Source organism: Egretta garzetta, unplaced genomic scaffold (genome assembly GCF_000687185.1).
Source record: "Egretta garzetta isolate BGI_Z169 unplaced genomic scaffold, ASM68718v1 scaffold114, whole genome shotgun sequence".
NCBI classification, from domain to species: domain Eukaryota; kingdom Metazoa; phylum Chordata; class Aves; order Pelecaniformes; family Ardeidae; genus Egretta; species Egretta garzetta.
The window spans coordinates 1,091,005-1,101,223 of NW_009259317.1; the positions used below are offsets into that span (position 1 = coordinate 1,091,005).

The following is a 10,219-nucleotide window of genomic DNA, read 5'->3' on the forward strand; positions in this document are numbered from 1 at the left end:
ACATTGCAGTTATGCCAAATTTAAGGGACATTTTTGGAAATATGGGCCAGAATATAACTACTTACAGCCTTATGAATGAATGCAACGATCCCTATGAAGGCTATTATATGCTGAAAATACATAAACTGTAAAGCAGTGAGAAATGATGTATTGGCTCTTTGCTTCAATGGCTCAGACTTTAATGAGAATTTTAATTAGCTAGCTCAAGTCATGCAGAAGGCTCTTGTAATTGTAACCAAGGCAGGCTCCTGAATTGAGGTCATTTTTGCAAGCAACTGTTAGACCTTGGAGAGGAAGAAAAGGAAGGTGGAACTCTTTTTTTTTTCTTTTTTTTTTTTTTCTTTCAGATGTGTAAGTTTACTGGGTGATTAATATGAATCTTCTCCAAAGTTCTCTCAGTGACTTGTATGGAAATCTTTAAAGGGTTCCAAACAGCAGAAGAATGAAGTGAAAGACTGGCTGGAGCTGATACTACTTTCTAGTACTAGAGTAGCAGTGATTAAATGGTGGACATGGATTTGGAGATGAGGAGAAGGTAACAGAGAGAAGGGAAAGGACCCTGACTCTTTTTTTGGGGGACTGGCTAACAATACTGCTTTAAGTGCAGGTCTCTGCAGTAGAGAAACATGTAAGGCACCAGCATTTTGAGAAACTTTGGATACAGCACTGTCATCAACCACTGAAACATACTTTGGGTAGCAGAGAAAATAAGAGCTTGAAATTGAGAAGTTACAGTGCTATATAATTCAGGTCTCCTATGTTTCATTTTATCATTGGGATAAGTTTAACGTATTATCTCAAGAATATTATCCCTATAGTATGTAATTACTGGCCTGAATATTCACAACTCAGTCATATATTCAGTTTGTGTAGGGCTTTGCCTATCAATATATATATGGATATGTGTGCATGTCATCACATATACAAAGTCCATATGCTTTAATTTAGGTTGTCAGTTGCAATCTAAGGATCTCTAAATATTTTACAAGCATCTTCCATCTTCATGTTGTTGGAGATGCCATGAAAGCAAACAGCCCATGCATCATTTCTTACTGCTTTATTCTGCATATGCTTTCAGCTCCCAGTAACCTTCACAGGCCTCCTTACATCTATTCTTTAAGCTGTATATAGTTTTAAAGTTGACAAACTAAAACAAAGTGAACTCATTACCATAAACAAGAAATGACAGACCGATAACCTGCTCATGCAGAGGGGTGTCTCTGTGTGTGTATGTCTGCATACATAAATAAAATTATCATAAGTTAAAGGATGCATTAGCTCTGTCTTGATTCACTTTGCTTTATACTGAAGAATCATCCACAATGTGATCTGCACTATTAAAATAAGTGGGAACACTATCTGGAATATTAATCTGTGGAAGTGGGATGGGCTCTTACAACCTACTACTTTTACAGCAGTGTAAATCTCCTAACTTCATTTCAGTTACTTTCAACTCTATGTGATAATATCAGCAACTTTAATATAAAATGGTATAGGTACTATAGGTCATATGAAAAAAAAAAAGTCTTACTTCATAATTCTAGAACTATGATAATAATAAGATGATAATTTAAACTGTAATATAATACTGTCATCTGGGACAGAGTTAGTTTTCTTCCTAGCAGCTGGCATAGTGCTGTGTTTTGGATTTGGCATGAGAATAACAGTGATAACACACTGATGGTTTAGTTGTTGCTGAGCAGTGCTTACACTAAGTCAAGGACTTCTCAGCTTCCCCTGCTCTGCCAGGGGCACAAGAAGCTGGGAGGGGGCACAGACAGGACAGCTGACCCCAACTGGCCCAAGAGCTATGCCAGACCATAGGACATCATGCTCAGGATATAAATGCACTGAAGTGCCTCAGGATTTTACATTATTTGCTATGAAACATGGATAGCATGCATGTCAGATGAAAAGAATTCTCTCTCTCTAAATAAATGCCCTAATTGTCAAGAAGAGAAAACACAAGATCCATATGCAATTTTACTCAAATTTAAAATGTACCATAGACCTTAATAAAATTTGCAATCTGCAACTGAGAAGACAAATTTGAAAAGTAGACAAACTCATCCCAGAAGCAGAAGATATTAATCATGTGCTGTCCAAGAAAAACTGGCAAGATGTTGACTTTTGTAACTTTAGCTGTTGTCCAGTAATTCAGAAGATACCAGAAATCCTTAACTAAAAGGCCCAGTATCCTCTTTCGTGCAGTCAGTAACTGAAACTTCTGAAGATGAAATTGCAGAACACACCCCCAGAAGCACAAGATGGTTTTTATATGTATATTTAAAGCTGTAAGGTATAATAAAAAGATTTAGTTACATGTTAGTCTTGTGTTTAACCCAATGCCTGTCAATGTGCTGAAGACACAAAGTTGAGAGATATGGTTAGAGATTTAAAATATAACATTAAAGAATATACTTGAGCAGTAGAAAAGAAATGAAAACGTGAAGTCATAAATGAAAAAAAAAAATTAAGTATCCTGAATCACAAGAAGTAGAATTCTTTTTCTCTTGATTTGGTTATCTGCACTGTCTAAATCTGTCCTTGATGTACTAGTTGTTTTTTTACAGTCAAAGCAGAGAAATAAGCATTTTAAGGTGTGATTCATTTGACCTATGTTATACACCTTCTTTAAGATGAAACGATTCATGCCTTAGATTCCATTAATTTGATCTCCAGTGACTTCTGAGACTACTGGAGGAGTCCAGGGCCATCAGCTTAGATACATATGTCTACAGTGTAGACACACTAAAACCAAATTAAAACCACTCAAGGGGACTACGAACAAGCCATTCAGCCCTATTCTAACATAACAGTGAGAAAGACAAACAAAATAATAGGATATTTTGGGCACAGACTGTACCAGCAGAGTCAAAGAACATGGTGCTAGTGTACAAGACACTAGGGAGACCTCAGCTAGAATGGCATATGCGGTTGAAGCAGTGTTCAAGAATGCTGAAATCCATCTGAAACAGGCACAAAGAGGGTTCATCACCACGTATGGGGGACTGCTATTGGAAGGGCAGAAGAAGGGACACTCTGCACCACTAACAGAGGTTAAGAGAAACAAGATCTAAAATCAGATACAAATATTTTTCCTTGTAGGGAGGTAAGATTCCAAGAGAGGTAATAGAGGAAATGTTCTTTGTTGCAAGAGCAAGTGGGTAGAATCAATTGGTATGAGTAAACGTTCAGCATTTTTCCTTATATTTAAATATACTTAAATACCAAGAACTACATAACAGACACAAACTGTGTGTCTTTGTAGATTGCATGTATATTAAGTGTTCAGCTTACTGCTCTATACTAGCAATTATTTTTTTCCAATGGTTCACTACACATCACCTTGCTCGTACTACTTCGCTAAACTATACATAGACTAAACTGAGATATCAAACCAAGTCTTGTTTTAATAAATGTTACAGCTTTATTTTGCATTGAGGATTATATTCAATAAAATATCTGAGTTTTGTGCATTTTTCCCCACAACAAAGTATTTCTCTACTTGAGTGCCAACATATACCACAAAAGCAGAATTGCCTTTTCATAATGCTTTGTACCAGAATTACGTTTTTTGTTCAAAACATTAACAAAACTCTATCAAAATGTTTGTAATTTCAGAAGTAACTGCTAGAGATTGGTATAAAGATATAGAAGCATTCCTACATTTTTATATATTATATATAAAAAATGGGTATATACATATATGAACCCTCAAGCAAAAAGAATGAGAGACAAAGTCACTTATCAAGAACTAGTTAAGGAACCAGGCAACTACTTCCTGTTGACTTTCAATGCAGTCAAACTAATGCAACTCAGGCACCTATTTCTTAAGGGTCTGTCTGTAATTAATGTATCTGGGGGCTATTTTGAAAGGGACAGTATTACACACACTTTGGAAAACATTTGAAAGTGGCCTGATAGATTAAAGAGTTAGTGGAAAATTCACTAACTGATAGGAAATGGCTACCTCCTTCAGGACCTCTTGTGATACTCTGTATACTGTCATGACAGAGCATGGGAATGCAAATAGTTACTTTCTACAGAAATAAGAGACGTTGTCAAATATTGTATACATGAAAGTAATTGTAAATCCAGATGGCTTTTAATTGTGCCCATAATCATGCATTATTCTCATTTGTTCTGTGTAGGCATCAGCATGAATGGGGTCTGTATGAAGCAGCATGTCGGGCTGGTTGCCATTCAAACTGTACAGAAAAGGCCAAATGCTTGCCTCTTCCTCTTTGATCTTTACATTAGAATGGAGCTCTTGTGAAAACAGGCAGCCTTTACAACAGATTTGCTTCCAGCTGAAAATAATTGTATATATGCAAGATATTCAGAAATATCAAATGATTATTTGTAAAATTTTTTATAAGAATCCTGGTCCTGACTAAAAGGGGAAGAGAAATAAATAAAATGTAAAATTACCAGATCTTTAATTTTTTTTTTTAAATTAAACTCATTAAAGATGAGGTTAGAGACCAAGCCCTATTTATCTTAACAAATACACTATCTTTATTAAATGTTGTTTCTAGATGTTGTAGAGGCAAACCAACTTACATTTTGATGATAGCCTTTACTTAAATGCAATTCCAGCATTCTATGTGCACAGATCAGCCAAACTAATAACAGGTCTTTTTGCTCTGAAATGCCATAATGTTTTGGGCAGAATGTCAGATGCAAAGAACACTTTAAGCAACCTGTCACCTTAGAAAAATTGAAGTGTTCAGGTCCAAAACTGCTATCCAGAAAACCTGCTGGTTTTGTGATGTGTTTAAGTTCTGAGGGTATCTCCTTGTTTGGTTTAGAGAGGCTGCTTTCTGGGCACACCCAGAACAGTTCTGTTCTCTAGCCCAGTAGCTGGGCACCTACCTACGCCTCCATCCTGGAAGCCTAACTCCTATGTGAAAGACACGCTCAGAGCACATGCAGCAGGCACCGGCAAGACTGGGGCATTTGAATTACCCTAACACTCCCACTGTAGGATATCTACAGGGGAAAGTGACCTTTCACTCCTTTTAAAACTGAATATAGCAATGATCGCAAGATTTATGAACCCCAAGGTGCTTGGCTTTTCTCTCTATTTCACCTACTACTCTAATAGGAAGGAGATTCCAGGACTGTAATTCCTCCACCAAGATTACTTCCAATCCAGAAGAACACTCTTCCCACTAGAGTCCTCAGAGAAGCTAATTCAGCAGGGGAGGGAAGAAAAAAAAAAAAAGTGTAGGTACCTGCGCGCTATTTATTTATTTTACACCCAGGACAGAGGTTTTAAAGTACTTTGGTCTTTCATTAGACTTAATGCAATGTCCAAAGGGAAGGGCTAATGCTACTGTAAACCAGATGTTTCTTCATAATATCAGAAAGATGTCAGAGAAGAAAAAAATTATGGATCTCAGCAAAAGTCTTAGCATCTAAGTGAACTCTGTCTTCCAGCAGGAAACAGAGCAACGCCAGATCTTATCAATGCACTGGCATTTGGAGCTACCAAAGTTCTAGACCTTTTTCCATTCAAAAGAACAGAAAGTCAGCATGCGTACCTTACACTTGTTCAGGAGTGCTAATACAGAAGTTGTGTGGGAATTTATCCCTTCTATTATCCAGAAGGTCAGACTAGCCTAACATCATGGCCCCTTTATTTTCTGAAAAATGTATTAGAGAAAAAGAGCTCCGCCATGTCAGACCACTTAGAAATCCTTTGACCTTTGTCTCACCTATGGCACCTGAGCCCACAGAAGGATGGGCAGATGCTTTCAGAAGTGTCCTGCCATTTACTCTGGGTCCATCATGTTGTCTCAGCTTTTGTGGATCATGGCGAATGGATCTAAAGCATACAACTGGTGAGGTGATTCGATCTTGTTTGCTCAGAGTAATGTTGTCATAGTACTAGTACCTCAGTAATGATGTCATATTGCAGTGCACTGCTGTACAAGGCTTTTATTTTGCTGTTGCTCCAATAATAATGTATAAGCAATTTAAAGTCAATGAAATACTGCTGAAGCAGACACCAAGTTCTGCAAGGTGCTCTCCTAGCCAGTGCCATTAAAAACAAGGGAGTTTTTATACTAGTATTAAAAAAAAAAAACCAAAAAACAACCACACCACCAAAAAACATTCACAGCTGTAACCTTTTTTTTTCTAAATCTATCACACTATGATGTAATACCAAAAATATCTTTCATTTAAACATTTCTTAATGAGAAAGAATAACTACCAGGTATTAAAGTAAGATCTTGAAAGGAGTACAGTAGCTTTTAATGCAAATCTTCACACTGTATCTTTTCTCTACCCTACACTTCTCCTTCTCCCTCCAAAAAATCCTAAATAGTTAAAAATAAATAAATCAGGAGGACACCTAACCTCTCCTTACAATAAAGGCACTGTACATTCACTAAATTTGTGTAACTTCTTTGAACCTCAAATCACGGAGGTTCTTAAAAACTCCAGACATTACTCAATGGCTGAAAAGTTTACTGTCTAAACTCACTTAAGTTCCTTAAAAAGTCTATTAAATCTTGCCCTAGTCTTTTCCATGTTTCTAAAGGCTTTTTAAACACTCCTAATTCTCAAACCTAAAGTTTACTCCTGGTAAACTTCATATCCACAAAAAAACCACACAGAGCTTGACAAAAAATTAAAACCCATTACTTGGATTTGAATACATAGAGCTTGAGAGAAATAATAAAAACAATTATTTTGATTTGAACCCACAGCATTTTACTTATGAAAAAAGGATGCTGTTGTCTTCTAATCCATGCCACTGCCTGTGGACAAAATAAATAAGATTTTACAATTATTTGTGTAATCTTACTTCTAACTTTAAACAGAATGCACTTGCGAAACAGCAACGGCACCGATGATAAAATCACCTTTAATTTTACTGTTATCCACAAAGAACATATGCCTTTTTAATCATCACCACATGAATACATGAAACCTTTTTCTTCAAGGCTAAGCTAGAGAAAAGTATGTCACTTCACAGTACTAAAAATCAGCAGGATCCAGCAGCAAAAACTGAAGCCTATGGTTATAATAGTGAAAATAGACCAAGTAGGAAAATTTAAAGCAGAGGATGAGAACAAAATGTAAAAACAGGAACGCAAGAAACTTCTCTGAATAATCATGCTGTAAGAAAAAAAGATTTGAAAGAGCTAGTATGAAAGTCTAAACTGTTAAAGTGTGTGTATGTGGGGTGTTGTTTGTTGCTTCATCGTTTTTTTTTAATTTTTTTACTGATCTACCCTAAAATCAGTCTTGAGTCTCTAAATTCCTATGTTCTATCACATAAATCACTTCCTCTTCAAAAATTAAGGTTAGTCATAAATCAGTAAGCATATATCACTTACAGCAGATGAAAATTTAAAAATATAAAATGCTCTTTTATAAAATATTTACTGAAATACAGTCTTCAATCAGTGCTCTTTTTATGATAAAGATGGCCATCCAAGAATTATTAATTATGGTAAATATCCTCAAGATGAGCTTTTAAGAAAGAAAAAGTTATTGAGATGATCATAAAAGTGGATTCTAGATGATTTGCTAGTAGAAAAATTTGTGATTGGTGCAATTAATGAAAATGGTAGAAGAGAGATTAGATCATTCTGTCTTATAAAATGACTGATACTATGTGAATGATGAGAACCTGAAAATTCCATTAGGCTCTTCAGATACATTATTTTTACTCCTAGTCAACAGAAAATCCTATAGAGATTAATGGAAATAAATTATTTATCCTAGAAGCTGAACAACACTGCAATAGAAATGACGTTAAATTGGAATTTCATATGAGGATTCTTTAGCTTGGAAATTTTGAATAGCCTATTAAATAAAGCCACACTAAATGATCTTTTAATTTGGTTTTAATATATTTTGAATCATCGCCACTCTCTGTAGCAATCTGTAGGAGGGGTACCTGTACTTGATATTACAATATACCTTGCACAAATTCACTTAACCGGGGGGGGGAATAAAAATTAACAGTATCCCAGAGCTCTCATCATACCTACTGTAGCGTTCTAAAATTTTCCAAACCCTGCCAATTAAAACTAAGAGTAATAATTCAAGTCGTAAATTAAAAAAAAACATCTGAAACCATAATATCTATTTTCATGATCAATTCTCATCTACCCCAACCAGCACAACCCACAACCACATCGTACCCCAAAACAAAGTATTTGCCTCTTATCTCAAGATCAAACACTTTCTTGAGACTGTTTGCTCCAATTCAATTCCAAGTAAAATACTAACAGAATCAAGTACACCAGTCTTACCAGGTTGCTGATTTTACTGAGAAATAGTTACTGTCAGAGAACAAACACTTCATGTTTGCTTTTCTGCCACCCCATACTGGCTAATACAGGCAGCTACCTGCATTGACTGGTCCTTAATACCAGCCTTGCCCCAGGAATAAGCCTGCGTGTCTCCTCTCCTTGTTCATGTAAGTGATCCTCAGTGCTTGTCCTCCTCCCTTCTTCCCCCGCGCCAAGAAACATTTGGCCACAGATGCATCTCCAGCTCTGAGCTGCCACCACCCTTCTATGCCTTTCACTCGCATCCCAACAGGCTCCTTCCACTTTGCTGACCCTTTTTTTGAATGAAATGTTACTACTACTACTACTTTCAGCTTCATGTAGCACTCCCCCTTCTCCTCTTATCCCCATTTCTCTGTCAAGCTCCTCTGTCCTAAATGACATTGATCTTGGCGAGGCCAGAGATATGCCTCATCTTGCTGAACACTTAGAGCATGAAGGAATAGTACCTTTTTTCTGTTTATATCAACCATATTCAGGTGAATTGCTGGTTGAAGAAAGTGATAGAGAGTTCTGGGAAAACAGGCAGGAGGAATCCATTGTACCTTGTTGGCTGAAGATCCTTAAACACTTATAATTACTAGGAATAAGAGGATTCAAATTCAAAGAAACAGAGCTGCATAGGGCCACCAAGGCTTGGCTCTGTAGTTTTCGGAAGCCTGGCAAATACTTTTGCTTTAGCACAGTTCAGCCACTTTTACTTGCAGGATCGAAGGATCTGGGTCAATAGGCCCTTTGTATGTCTGAGATAAATCTACAGATATTGCCTCAAACCACCCACTGCTTTCACTGACTAAATGTTCCGTTCTTTAATTGAGTTTTCTTTAAAAAAAACCCAACAAAACATAACACAAGTCAACTATGCTGGAATGAGTGATTACTTATGCAAAAAGAGCCTTAAGCTATTAAAAAGAAGCATGAAGTTTAACACTGAAATTTCTTAAGCTCACATTTTTCATATATATTTTTTCAAGTATAGAAGATTGAATACTAGGATACAAAAGCCTAGTGAAATGAGGTAGCTAGAATGCCAATGGCTAGAGGTATAATTTTTATGCCCAGGAAACCAAAACACAAGGACTGGAAAATGTAGGCAGAAAAATCTCACAAAGCTACAGTTTTACAAGGGCACTTAAAAAAAAAAATTGACTCCAGTTCCTGATTAAATCACATAATAAATACTAATCAACTAATTTTTAAAATTCTTATTTACAAATCATTATAATCTACTTGAATACAGGCATAATCAATCATATTTTTCCATTAAAACTGTAGCAGATGCAACAGAGTATTACTTATAATTCTTACTAAAATGCCTGGTATTATAAAACCATTTTCCAAGACACTGCAATCATAAAGAGGCATGCCACAAAATGAAGCTATTGTATAATTCATTAATTGTACACTTTTGCTTAGTTGTCTATATCTAGACCAAATGCTTTCTGAATTTCCAGTTTGGAGAAATGTTTTCACTGTTCTCTTCTTTGTTCCTTATTATCAGTGAGTCACCTCAGTTGTAGTGATTTCTGCAAGGTCATTAATTACTTTTACTTTTGTCTGCATGTTCTCTGTATTCCATCCTTGAGGTAAATCAGCACCAATAGAGTTAAACCAGCAGCTTTCAATTACAAGCTTCATTCTTCCTGACTTACTTAAACTAGTTTAAGATTGGCAGTTTTCCACTGTTGCAATCTTATCATAAAGAGCACACTGTTTGGTTCTATACAAACACTTCAAATTCTAGAATCCCATTATCTTTGAAAAAAATAGATTTTTTTATAATTTTCTAAAAGACTCCATGACTTGGCTATAAAAGGAGACTTGAAAATGTGAAACTACTAAAGGCAAAATCAGAAGGCAAAACTAATTTATTGTTTTGTTATTTTAGCTATGCATTGATT

General features: G+C 36.0%; 1 protein-coding gene across 1 annotated transcript in view; it reads right to left on the minus strand.

The window, feature by feature from the left end:
* GRIA2 (glutamate ionotropic receptor AMPA type subunit 2) overlaps positions 1-10,219 on the minus strand; it is a 53,060-nt gene that overhangs the window by 22,417 nt on the left and 20,424 nt on the right. The gene's annotated exons all lie outside the window — the stretch shown is intronic.